At 46.6% G+C, this 23247-nt stretch overlaps 1 protein-coding gene across 1 annotated transcript in view; it reads right to left on the bottom strand.

The window, feature by feature from the left end:
- LRIG1 (leucine rich repeats and immunoglobulin like domains 1) overlaps positions 1-23247 on the bottom strand; it is a gene marked incomplete at both ends in the record, with an annotated part of 105085 nt that overhangs the window by 36531 nt on the left and 45307 nt on the right. The window lies entirely within an intron of this gene.

The following is a 23247-nucleotide window of genomic DNA, read 5'->3' as shown; positions in this document are numbered from 1 at the left end:
GCCTCTTTGTTGGAGTCAGTGGAGACAGGCAGGCAAACACTATACATGCTTACTCTCTTTAGTTCTGATGTCCCAATTAGACAGAAACACCCTCAGTGGCCAATGTCCAGTCCCACATCTAAGCAGGCATGACCTCCAGCTCTTCCAGACAATTACAGTACTCACAAGTTCACACTGTGACCCCCTGGAGTGTTGACTCCTAACAAGAAACAGCAAATCTGCCATAATGTTACCTCAACATCAAACTTTTAAAATGTCTTATTTAACAAAACAGAATAATTCAAATTATAGCTGTAGCCTCATTTGGACCTCTAGCTAACAAATATAGTTGACCCTTGAACGACACATGGGGGTTTAGGGCTGATGACCACAGTGCAGTTGAAAATCTGAGGCTAAGTGCACCTGAGCAACTGAAACCCGTGTTGTTTCAGGAAACTGGTTTTCACACAAACTAGTCCTCAAGTGCTGGCCTCTGAGCACCAGACTCAGCTCTCTGCCCTGGTCCATTGCTGTGCTGCCCTGAATTCTCACTTGGCAGTGCAGGAATCTAACCCCACTGCCCCGACACAGCAGCTACTCCAAGGTCTGAGCAACGATGGAAGATGGCGTATACTCAGCCTGAGGTGCCACTTGGGATTGCGATGTAATTTTAGATACCATCCTTGGATCCATACAATGTGACATGATCTGTGACCCTGATACTTAGTGTAAAACACAGTGCAGAGCCAACTGGCCCTGATGCCGGCCCACGAGGGTCTTGCTGTATTGCTCCAAGTGCCAAAGGATGTTAATCATTTCAAAAACACACGTGAAGATAATATTTCCTTTGTTGAAAAATACAGCACTAGCAAACAGGTATATGGTCCAGGGAGGACAGTTATTCTGTTGATTTGTAAATGTTTTTATTGACCTATCATGTGCATACTAAGATTTGTATAAATTACTGGTATAGAGCTCAACATATTTTTATAAAATACAAGTACCCAACTAATAACTGCTCAGATCAAGATCCAAAGTGTTTTCAGGATCCCAGATACTTTCCTCCTATTACTTTCCTAGTTGTAATTCTTCCCAGAGGGAACCCCTCACTTCTATCACCAAAGATTAATTTTGCCTACATTTGTGCTCTATAGACATGTAATCACTCTGGCTGCTTCCACTCCATACTATGTTGATGAGACCCATTCAGGTTTTTGCATTAGCAGTAGTTAATTCTTTTTTTCATCCGCTACACAGTATTTCTATTGAAGGAATATACAGCAACTTATTTTTTGTTCTGCTGATGGACCATGAGTTATTTCCAATTTTAGATTATGGCTCAATTTGAATGCAGATATGGCTTTTCCACTTACATTGGTGTCTATTTGCACGTATTTATGTAGACGTCAAGGATCAGGCATGGAACTGCTAACCGTGTGGCCAATGCTGTGTCTGGCCTTAGCAGACACTGGTAGTTTTCTTTTAAATCAAATCCCTCAGGGTTGACATGAATCTGAAGTGCCATTTGATCCAAGTGCCATGTTTTATGTTGCTTCATTCAACCATTGCCCTCATCTGTCCCTCTTCCTGCACCTATTCCCTGCAACATGGAATATAGCCTAAAGGCAACAGCACTTGGCCAAACTCAATCTAATCTTGGTCAGCTCTCAAATAGAATTATTAAATTTGTGTGGGCCTAATGAGCACCAAGAAAGTAAAATAAAAAATAAGAATAATTCTAAGTCTGAAATTGGCAAAAAATAATATGAATGTATCTGACACCAGGACCAATGCCCATTTGCAACTTGAAAATGAACATGAGGAGGTTTAAGAAAGAGCAAGTGGGCCCAGAAGAGCTTTCCTAGGCCAAAGAAGAAAAGTTTCTCTTTGAAGAATGACAGTCGAAAGCATCACCCTCTCACTGGCCTGCTTTACAGTCTTCAAAATGAAAACCAAAACCATCTATCTGTTCTGTTGCATAAATTGATAATTTGCTCTAAGAAACTGGTGTCTCATAAGAAACGGACCAGCCGGCTGATTTGGTGGACAGGAAATGAGAATCAGAAGAAGCAGTGCTCTCTCTCTTGTGTGTGCTCGCCCTTGCTCTCTGGCTTGCTCTCTCTTTTTCTTTCTCTCCCCCTACCAACCCCCATTGCTGGTGAATCACCAGTTCCCTGGGGAATTCTGGCAGATTCTCAGCCTGGCTGCAGATGACGTTCCTGATCTGTTTATTCAGGTGGAGATCTGATAAAAAACAAGAGCAGTCCAGTGGCGGGATAAACAGCCTCCATCAGGAGGGGCTGACCCCTCCAAAGCCGGACTGGGCTGTGTCAACCAACCTCCCACCCATCCAAATTTCTTCAGCCTCATTCTCCCCTGGGGTCTTCAACCAACAGTTTCTATTAATTCCTTGCAAAGGAGCCCTGATGTCCCACCCCTGGGAGTGTGTGGCCCCAGGGACCTTGAACACAGGCCCATTTTATAACCACCTTCCATCAGCATGTACCCAGGGAGCTGGCACCCCAAGACCAGGAACAAAGCAGCCAACAATGCACCCAGAATCGGCCATCCCAACTCTGCGAAGTCTGGAGTGATCCAACCCACAGATGACTGCAAACCACCAGGATCCAGCCCACATGCCAGGATTCTGCACTCTGTTAACATGCACAACCAACAACCACAAACTAAGGAAAGGCACACTGTTGAGTGACAGAAGCTCATCAGAAAATGCTACCTACTATGGTTGCCAGCGGAGAGGGAGGAAAAGGTGGAGCACAGGGGATTTTTAGAAGAATGAAACCATTCTGCACGATACTGCAGTGTTGGATGCATGTCATTACACATTTCCGGAAGCCGGTAAAATACGCCCTGGTGGCGCAGCAGTTGAGTGCTGGGTTGCGAAGCTGCCCGCAGCCTCTGCAGCGCAGGTTCGATCCCCGGCCACCGGGTGAGGGTCCCACATGGCGTGCAGACCTCTCCTGCCGCCCGCTGCTCCCTTCAGCAGTGTGTTTCGTCAGTCTGTCTGTTCTGCTCCCTGCTCTGGCTCTGGTGAATTCTCTCACCTTCCTGTGCTTCTGACTGTACCCAGTGCTTATATAAATAAATAAAAATAAATCTTAAAAAAAAAAAAAACACACACACAATGAACCCTAATGTAAACTATGGATTCAGTTAATAATCGTGTAACATTATTGACCCACCAGTTGCAACAAATGTACCACACTAATGAAAGATGGAAACTGGAGTAGGGCTTTATAAAGGAAGCCTCTCTCTACACTTTCAACTCAGTTTTTCTGTAAACCTAAAACTGCTGTAAAAGTTATATATTAATTATATATAAAATAAAACAAAAACTCCCCAAACATTAAGAAGTCCCGAGTCATTACAGCAGTATAAGGTAAGAGGCCCAGAGGCTGGAGTGTTCAGCCCACCTTCTCATCGTTCTACCCTTGGCCTTCAGAACAACGAATGGAATATAAAAGCTGCTCAATACATAGATGCTGAAAAAATAAATGAACTGCAACTATAGCTGAGTCTCCTACATTGACCACCTCATTCCCGAATAAAGGATATTATTCAGGAAAACAAAACAAAAAACACTGTAAGGCAAGACTATCCAACTAAACCTTTTTTTTTTGAAAGAAAAAAAAAAAGGTATAACGCAGAATTAACTTTTTTAGGTACAGATGTCTGCATATTTAAAAGCAAATGTGAGATAAAATGGACTTTCAGGTTGATTGTGCATTTCCCAAGTTCAATAACCCAAACCAGACACTCATTGATAAGCCAGACTTGGCAAGGTGAGACAGCCCTCCTGATCACACAGCAGCCAACAGTCCGTCCTTGCCGACCCCACAGCAGTGAGGGGCCCAGCCCGGGGTCTCTCCGTATTCCCCCACAGCCCTACTGACCTGCAGCCCGAGCCTAGAGAATTCAAGGAGGAGTGCTCCAATCAGACACCGCTGGCCTGAGGAAGTCCTAGGTCACGTCTGGGACGTGCCATTTAACTCAGCAGGGACTTCTAAGCACTGGCAAGTGCCCGGGGAGCCAGTTCCAGGACCACAGGGAGGTAACTATCCTGGTATCTGGGCAGGGCCTAGAGGCACCAAGAAGAGTCAGGAGCTAGGAAGTCAGGAACAACAAGCCACTTCCCCGAGTTCCGTCCACACACAGCCACGTTGGGGTGGAAGAAGCCAAATGCGCCTCTCTCTGGTCAAGGTCAAGATGTCCAATCAATTCCTTTTCCTTGGCTGGACCCGCTGCGCCAATATATCCCTTGTTTTCTTCTCCTTTTCCCCTTTCCTTGGCAACTGGCTAACGTGCACATAGGGGGTGATCTGCCCCACACACTAACTTCTCTGGGGAGGTGTCATGTCCTGGAAGTGGGCAGGCCAGGCCTTTAGGTCTGGTCATGTGGAGCCACAAGCATGCGCACTGGGGCCTGTGAGGCTGAACGGGGCTCACACGGTTTCTTCTCATTACACTGTCAAGATCTGGCTGTCGGCCTGTTTGCTCTGCACTCCAGGGGCACCCCTAACTAGAGGCTCATGGCAAAGATTCTCTCAGACCCAGGGACTGAGCCATTCCTGGCAAAGACAGGTGGGCAAGGTGGAGACATGGCGGTGAGCAATAACAGGTGAGAGGGGCCCCTGAGATCAAGTTCAAATCCCAACATTTTCACCAACGGGCACACACACTCCCCTCTGAGAGAGTGTGAAACTAATGGGTAGCTCATTGATTTTCCACCTGCAAGGGGTAAATGAGAAGCCGTCAGTCCTGCCAGGTGATGTGATGGAGCCAAGGCATCGCACAGAGCAAACTGCTCTCTCCAAGTTCATCAATGCTGGGGTGAGGAAGACATGCTAAAAGGGGTCCTAGGTGAGGAAGACATGCTAAAAGGGGTCCTCTAGGAATCTAAAGAGCTCTAGTGATCTCTGCTCCTGGCAGACCTTACCTCTAGGGAGGTACAGTGGATAAATGGATGGCATGGTGACCTTACTCAAAATATCCAAACAACAGCCTCTCCCTCTAGCGGCCACTCTCCCACATCAGCCTGGGCATCCAGTGCCCACGATGCTCACACGGAAACGCATGACATCATTCCAGCCACATGCATAAGAAACAGCAGACACAGAACTGTTAACACACAGGACTACGTGTGTTAAAACGCAGGAAAAAAGTAGGAAATACTAGAATATCCTGCTGTTGGACCAAGTGTGATGAAGGAATATTCCCCTCTTTGGCATATCATCTTAATGTTCTTATCAATTATGTAAATGAAATTGGTATTTTATGAAGCAGTTAACACGACAGACAATGAATTCTGGGACCTGATCCTCAAGTGCAGATATGCTTCACCTGTCTGACAGTTCCAGGGCAGAGAGCTTGCTGGAGTGATCATGGCTGAAGGGACTTACTCCAAGGGGTGCTGGCAGGGAGGACGCCAGGCCCTGACATGAAGTTCTTCCACCCAGTCACCAGGCACACACCAAAGTTTTTCTGGACAGGGAAGGTGCTGGTTTCCAGAATCTCCTTTTGAACCCCCTGGACCCTAACACACACCCTGCGCCAGGTGCTGCAGACATCAAAGGGCCTTTGTACCTGGAGTCTGGAATGGAGCTCCAGGGTTTTGCAGCCTCTGGGGAGTGGTTCCAATGCTGGAGTTGGCTGCACATGGCAGTGGAAGCTGCCAGGAAGCCCCCCTTTCTACTTAGCTACCAAGGAGGTATAACATCCATCTTGCTCAGTAGAGATTACAGTAAGAGCAGCGGTAGCCCTAACTGCAGGAACAGTGGCCTCAATCCCAACATTTCACTAATGCTTACCAGAAGCCTGGCTGTGGCTCAGCTCATTTAGTCTGTGACAGGAAACGAGGGCAATACTGTTACCATTCCCCTTTTACAGATGTGGACACTGAGGCTTAGTAAGGGTGATGCAGCAGGAAGCTGGGACTGGAGCCCAGATATGAATCCAGATGCTGCATCTAACTAGGTAACTGAAACTGCCTAACAGGTAAGTAGAAGATCCCTGAAGAGAGCTTCTCTGAGCAGTACCCTGCTCCTCCTACTTCTCAGTACCTACCAGAGCCATCCCACAAATCTGATTCCAACAGAGATGACTCCACAGATGCAAAGAGGGGGAATCCTACTGTGGGCCACTGTTCATGCTACTCTCCCCAACCCGACACAGACACAGAAACACACACACACACACACCCCCTTCGAGGCACCCAGTGTGTCAGCACATGGTCCCTGGAGGGCCTAGTTAGACCTGCCCCACTTACATTTAAGATAACTGGTGTGGTCCCTAAATGAGTGGGGGTGGCTCTCATTTCTTCAGGCAGTTTGACAGGTCAATACAGGACATCTCCCAAGAGCAGAGAAAAACCCATCTCTCTCTACCATACCAGAGAAAGCTTCTGCTGCTGCATATTCAGAAAGTGTAAGGCCCTGTCCTGGGGTGGCCCAGCTAACCTGTGAGAGCAAGAGTCTGGGATAGGTCACATTCTGGAAGGGCAGAGGTACTAGAAACTGCATTAGATGGCCTGAGGCTAAGATGACAGAGGTGGGATTGTGGGTGCTGGAGTGTCCCTGAAATTCCCTCAGGGGTCACAAAAGGAAATCCCCCTGCTGCTGGCCACTGGCACATTCCCCATGTTCCCTGTGCCAGCTTCCTGGCAGTTCCAGCAGGGAAGGAAGCTGCTTCAGCACTTGGCTGCAGTCTCCAAAATAAGATCCTCCCCCCTCTAGGGAGCGATACCACTGATGTGCCTTTAAAAATAAAACCAGACCTGCTTCCTGCCCCATCTGGAAGCCTCTTGATCTCCTGATCATATGATTTAGGGTATCTCTTCCACGCAATTTCCCAAGCCTTCCCATACAAACTGAGTGCCCTGTGGGAGAGACTGTATGGGTGGGATTAAGGAGCTGGCCCTTTAATGCAGTCCTTCTCATCTACGCTGAAGCTGATAAGACCTGGTACAACATCAAAGAGAGCAGCCACCCTTGTCTTGCCGTCTAGGTTCTGACAGGAGCCAACAGTTGCCCCATTTCTTTCTGAGAAAAACAGAGGGGAAAAAAATCTTTGGGATCTAAACTTAGATTTGACGCTAAAAGCGCCCTCCATAAAAGGAGAAATTATTGGACTTTGTCAAAATTTAAAAATGTGCTTGGTGAAAGATTGTGTTAAGATGAAAAGGCAATCTATAAACTGAGAAAAAAAAATACTTTGAAGCCACACATACAACAAATGAGTATCTAGAATATATAAAGAACTCAAAATTCAAGAGCAGAAAGCCAAATAATCCAATTCAAAAGTGGGCAATTCAAAAGTGCCACTGTATTAAAAACAAGATAGAAAAACAAGATAGATATTAAAAACAAGATAGATATTAAAAACAAGATAGATATTAAAAACAAGATAGAAAAGCTGCAAGTTCTTCAATATCTGCCTGATCTGAAATCCTTGCAGGATGTGGTTGCTGAAGCTGTTGGCTGACTCATCACCTGCTCTAACAACTGTCAGAGAAACATGACAGGGTAAGGAAGTGCTTTTTAAAAATTGCTCATAGACATCTATAAACTGGTTATTTAACAGTGGGGAAATGACTAAAAGATGTTAACAGCTATTATTCCAACACAAAGATACAGATGGTCAATAAGCACATGCATGAAATGATGTTCAATATCATTAGCCTTGGGCCTCCCCGGTGGCGCAGCGGTTGAGCGCTGGGTTGTGAAGCTGACCGCGGCCGCTGCGCCGGCGGTTCGATCCCCGGCTGCTCCCTGGCCACTGGAGGAGGATCCCACATGGCGTGCAGACCTCTCCTGCCGCCCGCTGCTCCCCTCAGCAGTGTACTTCAGTCCTTCTGCCTGCTCTGCTCCCCGCTCTGGCTCTGGTGAATTCTCTCACCCTCCCGCGCTTCTGACTATACCCAGTGATGTATAAACATAAAACAAACAAATAAATAAAACAAGCCTCTAGAAAATTAAAAAAAATATATCATTAGCCTTCGGGAGCGTAAATTAAAACTACAATGAGATACTGATATGTACCTACTGAATGACTAAAATCAAAAATACTGGCAATACGAAATGCTGGCTATGATGTGGGAACCACATCATTCATGCACTGGTGGTAGGAACGTAAACGAGACAGCCACTCTGGGAAAGTATGGCAGTTTCTTAAAACACTAAACATACAACACAGCCAATAATTCCCTAGAGCATTCACCCCAGAGAAATGATTTATGTTCACATAAATATCAGTATCTAAATGTCCACAGCAGCTTTATTTTTAATAGCGAAAATCTGGAAACAGCCCTGATGTTCATTAATGGGCAAATGGTCAAACAAAGCCAGGTGCATCCCTATCATAGAGTCTGTTCTGCAGCTCTAAGGAGTGAACTGCTGATACGTACAGCAACTTAGCGGCATCTCCAGAGGATTACGATGGCTGGAAAAAGCAATCCCTAAAGGTTACAGGCTGTGGGACTCCATTCTTTAAGAGAAAATTTATAAAATATGGAGAACATGTTAGATTGCCAAGGGTGTGGGAGCAGGAAGGAAATGGGTGTGGCCTGCAAAGCAACTCGAGGTAGCTCTGTCGTGATGAGAATGTTCTCTGTCTTGACCACACTGATGTCAATTCCTCCTTATAAAAAGCTGTGGCAAGATGTTACCTTTGAGGAAAGAGTTAGGGCATAGGCACATAACTGGGAGATGGTACTGGTTCAGTTCCAGACCACTGCTTCAAGGCCCGCAGGAAGGAGTCAATTGACCCTTTTGGTTTCCTGGGGAGTGTAAGAGTGACGTTTACACCATAATGTAGTCTGCTAAGTGTGCAACAGCACTATCTAAGAAAACAATGCACATGGCTAATTAAACATGACCCAGAAGCACAAAGTGAGTGCATACTGCTGGGGAAATTGCACTGTAATCCACCCTCAAATTGTAACCAAAGCAGGATCTGCAAAGTACAATAAAATGAAGTATACCTGTGTATGGGTAATCTCATTTTTCACAACCGTTGACGAATCTACAACTATCTGGCAATAAAAAGTTAATTAAAACACACACAAAATACCATGTCATAATATTCAGAGTGGACTCGACTGGAAGAATTCACAGTGAAATCAGACAATCAACCTGCTACCTTGTTTGGTCTCCAGCTGTTCCTTCAAACCAGAAGAAACTGACCCTGCATGACTCGGCTGTGAGGGCCACGTACCAAACACTACTGGGCTCCGTGGGATTTAAGCATAAATGGACTTTACTTTGCATTATTTAGGAAAAGGCTGGGGAAGGGTTGGGCTGCTAGTAAGAAAGATGTTGTTAGTAAAACTTACTGGAATCTAGATCAGTGTGACCTGGTCTACTAGGAGTTATTCTTCGGTTCTGTATCCTGGGGCTTCTGTATTCTTCGGTTCTGTATCCTTGGCTGTATCCTGGCCAAGTCCAGAACTACCTGCCAAGCAGAAGGGCTAACTGGGCATCCACACCTAGGAGGTGGCAGGCACTGGTCAGGCTTGCATGGTTCCCAAAGGTCATTCCTGGAACAGCAGCTTGGAAGGCGTTCCATGAAGACTGTTCTAGAATGGCCACAAACCCTCTTTTCTCAGCTGTTGCAGACTCCCAAAACGGCCAGCCAAAGAATAGCGTCGATGGGGGCTCCAGCTTTCATTCTGCTCAATTCTTCACTTCCCAGACCAGCATGACTACAAAATCCTTTCTTCATGAAGCAATAGCTAATATCTCACAGAACAACTGTTTCAGGCAGCCCATTCTGCTGCAGAAAATACTACCTCTACCTTGCCATTATTAAAGACAGTTGTCCATTAATAATGGACAGTTAATAATGGACATTAATAACTGTCCATTAATAATGGACAGTTCCCTCACACATGTCCTGCAGCAAAGAGAGCTGCTTCCTTTTAGCTCTGGGATCTCTGAACTGTCCAACTACAGAACATGCTTTCTTTTCTCTTAATGCATTGATAATGGTAGAAACTAAATGCTCCTCGATATACCTTTTTAGAAAGTCTGCTGCCCATCTGCCTGTTAGAGAAAGGGAGATATCCACCTTCACTTCAGAGAAAGTCACTCCCCAAACCACCTGTGATTCCCTCCCACGTGAGCAGATGCCAAGAGAGCCCATGCCAGGGTGAGGACGATTTCATATAGAAGCAAACTAAGGCCTGGAAATCTGCTATGAGAAAGTAGCAGAATAAGGAGTCAGTCCTGGAGCTGGGACCCCAGGGCGACACTGCATGCCAGGGGCAGTTTTTACTATACCTTTTTCTCCTACAACATACTGAAGAGCTTTTCAATAAACCAAGGAAAGCAAGTTTCATCTCTTGGCTAAAAAGAGCCATGCCCCTCAGAAGCCCCCAGCAGACCATCTGTTATTACTTGTCCCAAGTTCGCCCCTTCACCTTAGTGATAACTCTCTAAAAACCTGCCCCTTCTCCACAGTTGCTTATTCTTGGACTGACCTGTTCATTTAGTCCTTTGCTCACTTATTCAAATATGTGAGAGATGCAGCTTCAGCAAAAAGGTAAATCTGACGGCAGTGTGGTCCCCAAAGCCATCCCTCAATGCCAAAAACCTCACACTCAAGTCAAGGAGACAGAGAAAGCAGCAGATGTTATGGGCTCACTGGCAGAGGGGACACAGCACTGTAGAGGTGAGGAGAGGGACAGCCATTCCACACCAAGGTGACAACATGAATGAGGCACAGAGTCGTGAGGTGGTCTGGGTGGGCCTTCATATGCACGATGGGTGTAAAGGTCAAGGCAGGAAGTGATGAGAGGCCAGGCAGAAATGCCGCCCAGTCATCTTTGAAGGAGCGCAGACTTTACCTTGTAGGTGATGGGGAAGGTACCAAGGAGCTCTCCAGTTCCTCACCATATTCTAATTTGGGGGTGACCATGAAGCAGGCAGTTCTCTGAGAGGTGGGTGCAGAGTGTGAAGAGAAAAGGACGGAAACCTCTGCATCACAGGCTCAGCAGGCCCACAGTATTCACAAGCATCTGACCCTGGCTAGAAACTGGGATCCCACAACAGCAGTTCTCAACTACAGATGGACCTTTGTTCCAAAGAATAAACTCAAGGCCCTTCCCACCTGCCATGTGTATTTTTTTTTAATTTCTTTTTTTTTTAAGATCTTTTATTTATTTACACAAGAACTGGGGTACAGGTCAGAGGCGAGGGAAGGTGAGAGGGTTCACCAGAGACAGAGCGGGGAGCAGAACAGGCAGACAGACTGAAAGCACTGCTGAAGGGAGCAGTGGGCAAGACAGGAGAGGTCTGCTGTGCCATGTGGGTTTCTCCCTGGCTGGCCGGGATTGAACCTGCACTGCACAGACTGCGGACAGCTTCACAGCGTGGCGTTCAACCCACTGCATCACCGGGGAGGCCATACCATGTGTATTTTTTTTAATGAATTAATTTATTTTATATAATTCTTACATCATTTTTCCTTTTTTTGATCCTGGTTAAGCCCCTTTCCATCCAGATGAAAGAAGAGAAACCCAAAGAAGAGAAGGAGCCTACAAGGGGGAACCTGGCAGAGTCAGGGCTAGAATCCCCGTGTCTGGACTCTGGTTTCTCTCTAAACATGGCTGGTGCTGAAGGGGAGGCCATGGGCACTTGAGGAAGGCACTTCTCCTGTCTTCCCAGCAGCGGCCCCTCACTGCAGACTAACTTGCACTCTAGGTGCAGTCAGGACAAGCCTTGTCAGATTAAGTCATGCCGAGGACGGTGGGGAAAGCCACAGAGAGGTCACCTACCACCACTAGCTCCAGGATTTCTTCTGAAATGCTCACAAAGGAGCGACCAAGAGAGGCCACAAGGCCTCACCAATTCTCTCCCCAGAGGTGACCCATGAGGCCACGGAGGCAGGAACGAATGAACTCTGCCCTCATCCAGGAAACTGATCTGAAGTGCTGGCGCACAGCAGACTGTGACCCTGAATCTGCTTCTCCCCATGACGCACTGCCGCTCTCACGCAAGAGCAACTTTTCAGGAGCAGGCAAAAGTGAAGACAGGCATGAGGCTCTTACTTAGAACCACATAATTGCCGGAGAATCACCAAATCAGGGCTCTTATTAGCACATACTAGAGAATAAGGGAAAGAGGGCAGGGGACAGCCTGGCCACAAGGAGCCCCAGGTGGTGAAAGGGTTTATCGCTGCTGTCAGCAGGCCCAGGAGGTGCTTCTGGAAAGGCCAGTCCTCACTGGGCCTCCCAGAACCAAGCAGCACTTACAAGGCAGAGAGACATCATGAGGCGTGCCCAAACTACCATTTGCCCACTTTCAAAAATATACTTGCCTAGGAGAAAATGTCAAATTCTAAGAAGCCCAAGGGAAGTTTTTTCCTCATTTCCAAAATTCCAGTTCCTCTTTGCAACTTATCTAAGGGTCCAATTCTAAACACAACCCTCACAAAATCCCATCACACAATTTTGCACACTCAGTGCTAGCACTTGAACTTCCGACATTACAACACAACTTTAGGATGGGATCAGACAGGGCCTTCACTTCGTAAAACACTTTTTAAAAAAGAGCTAAGCCACTACTTTTGGATTTTAAAGAAAAAAGATTTCCAAGAGCCCAAAAGTAAAGCTACCTTTGCTCATCATTTTACTACTCAGGATTTTTTCACAAGCCCAGTGAGACTTCTCTGTCTCACTGCAAATGAGACAGGTGGGCCAGCTTTCAGGTTAAAAAAAAAAAAAAAAAAGACCCCGATTAGGTCACAAAGTCACAGTCAGGTTCTGTGATCAACAAATTACGCAGTCATGTCTAATCAGATCAAACACTCCCCCTGTATACCACAAAGGCAAAAACAGGTTCCTCCTCATTTCAATTAGCTAACTGGACAGTATCTTCTAATTAAATCTGTGGTGAACGAGGTAACTTAAACCCGTAATAGGGCCCCCAAGATCACAAGTGCTAAAATGAAGGCCAGCCTTGGGATTTCTTTGTCCTTCACCTGGAGAGAAAAAGGGGAAGGAAAAAAAAAAGCATAGAGGACAGTGCCCTTGTTTTGCAATTTCCCAGCTTGCAGCGGCACAGTGTAATACTGTGAAGTGGACAACTTCACCCACACAGCATTGTGCTGGGTCTCTCCTCCAGCCCCCCAACCTGAGGCTCTGAATCAGCCTGGGCATCTTAGTTTTTAAAAGTTCTCCAGGTCAACCTACTACAGTCTATGATGAGAGCCACTGTGACATATCTGCTTCATGTTTTCACATTTCCTGCACATATTCAGAGGAGCAGGCAATGAGAGAAGAGGAGGGGAAAATTCTACTATACTCACAGCTCCCAGAACAGGAATTAATGTAATAAGCTAAGGATGCTGAGGGACTCTGTGTATGTGTGCATGAACATGAGCGCGAGCGCACACACACACACACACACACACACAGGGATTACCTACACACTTCAACCAATCCCCAGAAGAGTGACCCTTGACTGGTACCTGCAAATAAAGTCCATTTTGGGGACTTGTGGTCCTGTCGCCTGTACCAGGCCTCCTGGTTTAGTGTGGCAAACAGTGAAGCAAAAGCAGGACCAGCCCTGTCCACACTAGGGGGTGCGGACAGAGTGCTCAGTGGTCAGAGCCTCTACCAATTGGTGCACATCCACTAAAAACCAGACACTGTACTGAGGACATACATACAGTATTTACTGAATTCTCACAACCACCCTACCAATAAACACCAAGGGCAACAAAGGCAGGTCTCGAGCCCAGAGCCTTAGCCACTAAGCCAGGTGCTCTCTCCACATAGCCCTGTGACACAGGAAGGTGGTTAGCCATTTGTTACCTACCTTTGTTTTTTACAGCTACTAGGTCTTTGCAAACTAAATTCACAGCAGCCTCCCAACCACCAAATGTTTCTTAGCCCACAGAGACTGTCCGATCAGTGGAGCAGAGAACAGGGTCCCCTGGAGGGAACACCCCACGTAAAACCTGCCGTCCTCCCAAACACACTTTCATCTCCTGGTGGAAGGAGCTGGGAAGAAAGAACCACAAATTGGCACCTTTGTCTCAGCTGTTGGGGTTTGAAAGGCAGCCAGGAAGTGAGGAAATTGCGGAGGAATTTGCCTTGAAGTGCTGTCTTCGAAGCAGATATGCTGCTGGCACAATCGAACAAGTCTGGGCTCCACAGAGACTCAACGAGGTGTTTTTTCCTCATTGTGTCCTTAGCAGAGGGATGATCATGACCAGCCCACGATCTCTAACTTGAGGGTGTGACTAGAGGGTCATTCAGCCTAATCTTCCGGGGCCTGCTATTCTACATCAGCTAATTAAAGTCACATGAGGGCGGCCCAAGGCCAGTGAGCCAAGCCTGCTGTTAAGGCAGCAGAGGTGCCTATGCCTTCACCTGGGAAGGAGCCTTGAGTCTGTACCCAGAGCAATATGCAACATCGGAGGTTTCTGGCAACAGTCCCAAGGCTCTCCATTCCCAGCACAATTTGATGTCACACTTGAAATGACAATACTCTCCGGGGTTCCCAGGCCACACACTTCCACAAATCTTGTGAGCACAAGCCCCAGAAGTGGAGAAAAATGAGATCAAGACCCACTTTTGCAACTTCCTGTGTGACCTCAGGCAAGTTTCTTGCCCTCTCTGTGCCTCAGGTGCCTATCTTTGGCTTAACAAAAGATGCTGTGTCTGTTTCCCAGGTCGGCAGAGGCTATATAGTGAGAGGCCTGGGAAGGCACGTGGAGCAATGCCTGCCAACGTCAGGGCACCACATTTCAGAAACTAGCTGAACCATACGAGACTGCTGACATTTTGTGACGATGAAAAAAAAGGCAATTTCATGACTCCATACACTGAGTAAACTATTCTAGATTTAAAACCTTTGCCTTTGAAAAAGCAGGGTGAATCTAAAATTTCCTCCATCTCACCCAACAATGAGACCTCGTGAAAGGAAGGCCCGGCATAAATGCAAACACATTTCTCCCACTTGGGGTATAAAAGCTGAAAATGGCTCCCAGGTGTGAGCAGACACAATAGGCCCTGCCTTCTTTGCAAGGTCACCTCTCAGGTCAAAGTCAAGCCGGCCATTTTCGGATTAGGTGCACAGGCTCATGAGGCTTCCAGTGGTAAGTGGATTACAGAAGCCACCTGCAGGAAGTGGGCGAGGGGGAGGAGGAGGAGGAAATGGTCCCAGTTGGAAGGAGACTGTTGATATGGGCAGGAGCCAGCTCCTTTCACAGGGGAGATTGTGCAACCCACAAAGCCGCTCTGCTTCCCGGCTCCAGTTCACGGAACCCAAAGCATTTTCAGCACCCACTGCTCCAAGAACATCCAGCTTCACCAGCACCCCTATTCCCACTGGACCTGGGACTATATTTAAAGCTTATAAGATCATCAGAAAAAATAAGGGGGGGAGGGGCAGACACCCAACAAAAGCCAACTCTCCACAGCAGAATCTAAGCTGCCAAATTCCCAAAAAGGCAGTGACCTCCCTGACCAAGGGCCTATTCCGCAGGCTCTCCCCTCCCTCCCTCGGCTCCCAGACCCCACAGCTGGTGTTCACTTTACTTTCTCAGCAAATGACTTACAGATGTACGACTCATCTGGCGGCCTCACCACCCCCACTCACAAAGAAAGGCAGGGGGGATAAAAAGGAAAGAAAAGAGAAGGAAAATGACAAGTCATGACTGTGTGTAACTTGGCAGGCTCACTGCGGAGGCCACAGTGGCTCCCTTCCCAGCAAAAGGTTCACTCAGACTCAGGGCAAGAGGCAGTCTGCACTACAGAACCCCTGGGAAGATTCCGGGACTCAGAGTTGCTTTCTTTGTAAATTGGGTGTTTAATTTTCTATTTTGGGGCCTGTTGGTGGTATCCCCCATCTGAGGAGCCTGTGGTTCTAAGAACCAAGGGTCCTGCTCTGCCTTCCCACAGACATGTGCTGGCTTTTCCTAACAGCCTGCCACTGACAAAGGACATAATGGGGGGTGGGGAAGATGGGCCTGCATTGGAACTTGCCATGTCCTATCTGTACTCCTCCAAGCACCCACCGTGTTGGCCAAACACTGAGGGTCCTGAAGCTGACACCTGTAATTTACACTCAATTGTTGGGGGCAGAGAAAGGAGGTCTACCTAAGAGGCGCCTGAGCTAAAATGTCACTTTGGAAACCTCCCCCTGCCTTGCACCCTACCAGTGACAGTGGAGAGGAGCCCTTTTTAGACAGCCCAGCCTGGGCTGGTATCACAACTGTCTCTTTACCCATCTTGCTCTGAAGGCAGAGTAGGAGTTACAAGGGTTGGCCTGTTCTCCAGGGCTTCAAGTGAGGCACAGGCAGCAAACCTCACAGTGGCCTTGATTACCTTGCTGTGGGGCCTAGGCCTCCATTGTAAAGCATTCTGAGCTTCCCTGGCTCCTCTCCCTGACCCTGAGGCCAGGGGGACAACCCCACCCCACCCTCCAATGAGAGAAGGTGAGGAAAACAGGAGGAGAGTCACCTGGTCCTAAACAATGAGGTGTTTGGGAGGACAGGTGTGGGTCTGGGTTTTCATTCTACTATTAGATCAGGGAGAAGCGCCTGTCTACCTTTCAGATGCTCTTTTAACTTCCACCTGGAACAAAACAGCCCCATTCAAGTCTCAGGTGAGGGCAAAGATTTATCTGATAGTGGTCACTGATAATCAGCAGGAAGGTGAGTGGTGCTAAAACCAACGCCCTGCATTGGCTCCTGCCAGGCTGTAAGTAGAGCCGTTAATACCCACACCATGAGATAACAGCAGGCACCTACCATGCCAGGCTGTGCACTGAGTGCTCCTGCCTTTGGGGAAGGTCTGTTGGGAAGACAGGCATGATCACCAATAAACAGCAAATTAAGCAGAGACAAATGTGTAACAGCCATGGGTCTCCAACCCAGAGCCACAGCCAGATCTGCTTGCCTATGCTCATCACAGCCAATGGCCCCAGCCAGTAAATACCTTACCAGAGCTTTGGGGTCCCACCATCCCAGATGCCTGTTGCCACACCAGTGACATCAAGAATGTATCTAAATAGGGTCTCCCTACTGGCGCAAGGGGTTAGGCACCGCACTGTGAAGCAATCCGCAGCCTCTGCAGCACAAGTTTGATCCCAGGCCGGCCAGAGAGAAACCCACATGGTGCAGCAGACCTCTCCTGTCTCGCCCGCTGCTCCTCTCAGCAGTGTATTTCAGTCAGTCTGCCTGTTCCACTACCTACTCTCTGGTGAATCCTCTCACCCCCCTGCATCCCTGGCCTGTACCCCAGCTCTTGTATGCGTAAATAAATAAATCTTTAAAAAAAAAAAAGAATATATCCAAATAATTGCCCCCACCAGCTAGGAGCTTAATAATAAGGATTCTACACCTAAGACTTGAGTCGTCCCCCTATGATTCTAGGCAGTGGCTCTCGAAAAGGAGTTCCCTCACCTGGGAACTTGTTAACAAAGCAAATCTTCCCATGACACCCACACACCTGCTGGATGAGAAATGGGCTAGGCCCAGCCACCTGTGTCTCAGAGAACTTTCCAGAGCATTTTGATGGGACAGCCCAGTGAGAAGGGTGAGAAGCCACCATCTCCCAAGGGAATGGGTGTGATGTCTGACCCAGAAGGAAGATTCAGTTTATTCACACCACCCAATAATCTGAGCAAACAAGGCAGAAGTGAGCATATCTCTTAAGACAGAAAAGGGACTGCAGTCCCATTTTATCTATATTTCTCTGCTGTGCTGTTTTCTCAGCCATGGCTATGGTTTCCCCTTATTGTCTGGAACGTGAATAGGCCACAGGCTACTCAGGAAAGAAAGAAACAAGCTCAACTTGGGACTTTTAAGGAACAACTGCATTCACAGTTTCTTCCTAAGTGTTCCCCTATTAACTTTACACTCTTGAGAGTATGGAAAGACTCCCAGAGCGAAAAGATGCCAATGGCCCAAGTGCAGTTTACTTTTACACCAACACCCAAATGGACCTGCCTGCCTTTAGCAGCAGGTTAAAATGGGTTCCTGAAGGAGACTGGGCAAAGACGGACCCGTTTCCACATTGTTTAACCATCAAGCTTGATTAAGTCCACTCTTACCCTATGATCTGTGGATGGTCCAGCAGACAATTCCCCTACAGGAGGGATGAGGATACTTTATTGTGGGAGGACAGCGACACTCACCTCACCTTACATCGCGAGTCCAGCTGTGTATCAGCACACAGGAGCTTGCCCAGCCACGATCACCACTCAGCATAAGACAAACTATCATATCTCATACTTGTGGAGGTGAACAGCATAAAAACAGACGGGAACAGCAGTTCTCTATTATGTCTGCAAATGATGATCTTCTTTCAGGTGATACAACGTGGAAAAAGTTTTAGGGGCAGCTAAGAGAAAGGCAACCTAAGAGGTGGCAACCCAACTCCTGAGGGGGAGGACAAGTCTGCCCTTCACACTCCCCAACACACACACACACACACACACACACACACACACACTCTCTCTCTCTCTCTCTCTCTCTCTCTCTCTCTCTCTCTCTCTCTCTCTCTCACAGATGCCAGCCAACCAGTTGCTACTCAGTGTAATTAAGTGCTTAATGTCTAATTACCAACAGCCTTAGCTCTGGTCCTAAACTCAGCCTAATTTTGTAGAATCTGGGCCCCTTTCCTCCCTGGCTTGGTGGTAGAGCCCAACTCTTCTCCCAGCCCTGAGGGGCCTGGGCCAGACCATCACTGCCCCCTCCACTAGCTCTTTAATTACAGTTTTATGTGAATTGATCTTCACATTAACAAGCCTGTAAAGAAGATTGATTTGCCCCTCTTGTTTCTAGCCAGTTCATCAGGCACATGGAGAGTTAAGTATTGATTTTACCCCCCCAGTAGACCCATCTAGAAGAGCACCATCCTTCACAGCATCAGGATCCCTCATCTGCACCCAGGGCTCCTTCCACTTAACTCGCTCCGAGTGGGGTCACAGACAGGACACCAGGTTTCATTCCTTCCAGGTTTTATTCTCCGGAAGTTATAATAAAGAGATGTTAAATATCCCATCCTTTTTATTCAATCAGTTTTTCTTCAGCTAAAAGAGCAAAATATATAAACTGTGTACTTAGATCCACCTCTGATGTTTTTATTTAAATGATTCATATCCCAAGTTTTTCAGGTCCATTTGCTAACATGAGTGAAAAATTCTTCCTTCAAAAAAACATTTGTTTTCAGATTAGCGATTGCCAGGGGCTGGAGGGAAGGGCAGAGGGGAGGCCACTGCTTAAAGGGTATGGAGGTTTATTCTGAAATGAGATAGGAGTGGAAGTTGTACAATACTGAAAATGAAGTAAAAGTTGCTGGATTGTACATCTGAAAAGCGTTAAACAGTGAGTTCTATGTGATGTTACATTTATCTTATAAAAAAATAGCTAATTTTTTTTTTCCAGATTAGAAGTAAAAGGCACTTCAATGCGTTTCAAATATAGTATAAACCCCAGGGATTTTAATAACAATATTATAAAGTCACGAGTAATAGGGTGCAACTAATCTTTGCTTGCTCACCTATCTGGATCTAGGCCAAAGGTAGGGGGGAGTGGGAACAAGGCACAGTTACGGGACAAAATCTTAACTAAACCACCAACTGGAAAAGGTTACATGGATAATGCCGAGGTCCATGTAGGATAGTTGCTAGTAAATGTGCAGGAGACTGCCCTGCTTTAAAAATGAGGTTGATTTTACAGCAAGTTCTTTTTCTCCTAGGACTAAAAAAAAAAAAAATCAACCATTTCCCCTGTGACCAGTCTTCACAATGATACAAGTGCAGTAACACCACAGGAAAAGAGGAAATTTTTCTTCAACAAAAAATGCCATTTATGCATCAGACAAAATTACTGTTGTCAGGGGAATTGTAACTTGAGTTTCCTGGACTTCAAATTAAAAAAATTCAAATATAAGAATCCATGAGCAGATTTTGCCCCTGTTTTACAAAAGTCTGTTTCTTTTTCTGAGAACTATTTTATCAAATTAGGCCCCTCTCACTTCAACCCAATCCTATTAAAAGCTTTCCTTGAGTTTTATGCTTTATTGTTATGAAGGACAAATGGCTTCGGCATTATCCTCAGAACACGATGCAAATAAATCTGCTCTTTGACAAATACTTTAATTGAATTAAGTCCTTTAATCAGAAAGTATTAACCAATTGAAATTCTACTGAATGACTCCAGTTTCCAAAGCACTGGAAAACTGTTTTGAAGCCCTGATATCAAAGCCATATGCGAAATTAACCTGTTCCCACGAGCCCCCTGCCAACCTTGACACCCAGTGAGGGAGGGCACTGGTGTCCGGGGCCAAAGGAGTGCTGCAAGCAAGAAGCAAAGAAGGACGACATGCAGGAGACAGGAAACCCACACAGAGATGAAGAGCCAGCTTCCAGAGGCAAAAGTCCATAATTACAGGTGTCTGAGTGAAAACCACAGACTTGCTACTTGTGCTCAAAGAAAGAAGCTGTAGTGGTTACAAGAGCTGGGGGATTTCTTGTGTGACATTGTTGCCTATGGCTCCATCTCCAGGTCTTAGAAGGAATATGAAAACTGAGAGGAACACCTTCAGCAGCTGCTTCAACCCCTTCATTCAACAAATGAGACAAAAGCAACAGCGTCCCAGGTCACAACTTCACCAGAGATAGCACCAGGTATATGCTCTGTATTATAAAAGAGCCCTCCCCCTGCTTTTCCCTGACACACCTGCCTAAGAAAGTTTCCCTGGCACTTTACACTTGGATGGCCTCAGCCACTTCCTCCCTTTGCACATTTTATTTTTCTCAAGTCTCACCTATCCACAAAGGGAAGATGAGATGTGAATAAGAATTTGGACACTAAGGACTATAAGTACAAACATTCATTGAGCTGAAGAACTGCCCACATTTGCAGTGTGTCCGGTCTTCCCATGAGTGCCTGAATTCTCTCAAGGTTAGCCTGGAACAGCTTTGGCCCTGACTGCAGGGGCATAAAAGGTGCCTAAGTGTTTGCTGAAGATGTGAGACCTTTTAAATCTGTGGTCCTGAAAAGCCACATATTAGCAAAACATGCTCTTTGGAGCCTGAATGTTTGGAATCATCCTGGGGAGGAAGATGCTAAGCCCTTCCACCTTGGTGGTCAGGGTGGGAAGGTGAAGCTCACCTGCTGCCCAGGTTGTCATTTTCTTCCCTGCCCTTGCACAACCCACTTGAAGAAATACAGAAAGGCATGAAGGATGATCATGAAATTGTTTATACACCTGCTACCCAGATGTCACACTGCTTATCTATCCTTGCGTGCATTAAATCCAAACATCAGGGAACAAGGCCCCTCAAGAGAAAAAGAAGATAAAGACCCTTCATTTTCTGTAGTTTAAGAGAAATCACTAACCCAGTGGGATGGAGACCAGCTTTAAGCCAAAAGGAGGGTCTCCCAGGCTAACCTGCATTTTCCAAACTGAATCAACCCAGCTCCGGTTTATATATTTTAATGCCGTCTAATGAAACAGCAGGAACAAGGCCAACCAGTCCCACTGTTCCAGGCACTGGGAGCAAAGAACAGAAAGGTATTTTTAGTAAGCAGAGCAAAGCGTGATTCAAAGTACCACAGGTCCTCAGGGTAAGCTGGGGTCCCTGCCCATCTCTGGCATGGGTGATTCAGAGGCACCTGCCAGGTTCTCCCATCCAAGGCACAAAGGTAAGACAGAAATGCATGGAAAATGTGGGCACCTCGGTTCCACCTCTCCATCTCACAACTTACAGGAACCCAGGAGGCTTTGATTTCCCGCTAATAAAACAAAGGAGGAGCAAGGGGAGTGAACAAGGGGCAAATGGCTAGAGGACCTTATCAAAGCAGCTCCTGACCCAGCAGCACTGGGAGGCGGCTTGAGACTGCATATCTGATGAGTGTGGTGCTGACAGACAGGACACGGCTCGTCCACTGGCTACAGTTTAAGTGGCAAGGTGTTCAGAGTATATTCCAGTGCTTTGTCATATGAACATATGAGGGATTAGCATGCCCCTAATTAGCCTAGGGTAAGAGAAACTAATTTAGTTTGCCAACAAGTAAACACCTTCCAGATGCTGGCACACAGACCAAATGGTTACAAAATATCAGACACTTGCCTATCTGTATGAAGACACAGTACCCCAACCTTCATTCCATTTCTCAGGAACAAGGACTGACTCACAAATCCTGTGGCCCTAAAAGGGACATGCTGCCAAAGCGCAAAGAGCTATGTGACTATCAGCTGCCAGCCTGAAGCTGCAGCCATCACTGTGTCTTGCATGATATGCCCAGGCCTCCCTGTCTATTCTACTCTCCAACCTTTAGGTCACACTCCCCATATGTAAGATGAGTCAGGAATGCTTTCTGTAAATGAGGAAGATGAGACCGAGAAAAATGAAGCTGTCTGACCAGGACACAGAACTGGGCCACAATTTTAATGTCCAGTTCCCCCAAACCTCTAGAAAGGGTTTACCCAAGACGCTGGTTCACAAGGATGGAGTGCCTATTGAAAATGAGGCCTGGGACCAATAAAACCTGAGATCTGGAAGCTACCCAAGCAATCTCACTGATGACCCATTCCTGCTAAGTACTATGCTGGCGTTGAGGAAAGATTTGAACAGGTGAGCAAATGAGGTGTAATGCCAGCAAAAATCAAAATCCAATAAAAATATGCAGGCCCGCAGTGGAAACAGGAAATTCACTGGGGCAGAGGTGCTCTGCTAAGGAAGCTGCTAATAAAATCTCGGGTAGAAAGTGGGGTTGGATTCACTACTGGTTTATCTGGAAAGATGTCTGGGTGAGTTGAAAACAACTGAAGAAATGGTGCAACTCAAGGTACCTGACTCCTCAGCAATGGTTTTTAACAGCTCAAACCATAACAACCTCCATTTAATTCTTCATTTAATTCCCTTTATACTTCTTTTTATTTCTAGTGTGTTGTCTGTAATAATCAGCAGGTTGTCTATTGTTAAACACGACCATGAGAATTAATTCCTTACCTCTATACTGTTTCCAGAAGCCTAAGGGGTATTTTCTTTTTTAAAGCCATAGAAGTAAACCGAGTCACGTTACCAGATTCACTGGCACAAAGTTGAGCCTGCTGTCTTCTAATTCACAAAAGCTCCCTTTAACTCCAGTTTATTCACCTAACTTGCAGGCTGACCATGAGAAGCAAGAAATCTGGTTCTGTACACCTCTGCACCTAAACAGAACTATTTGCCCTCCAGATGAGAGATGATGCAAAACTTCCATCTGTTAATTCCACAAACCCCCCAACAA

This window comes from Talpa europaea, assembly GCF_964194135.1.
Source record: "Talpa europaea genome assembly, chromosome: 11".
In the NCBI taxonomy this organism is placed as follows: domain Eukaryota; kingdom Metazoa; phylum Chordata; class Mammalia; order Eulipotyphla; family Talpidae; genus Talpa; species Talpa europaea.
This window is presented reverse-complemented; position numbering and strand designations above follow the sequence as displayed.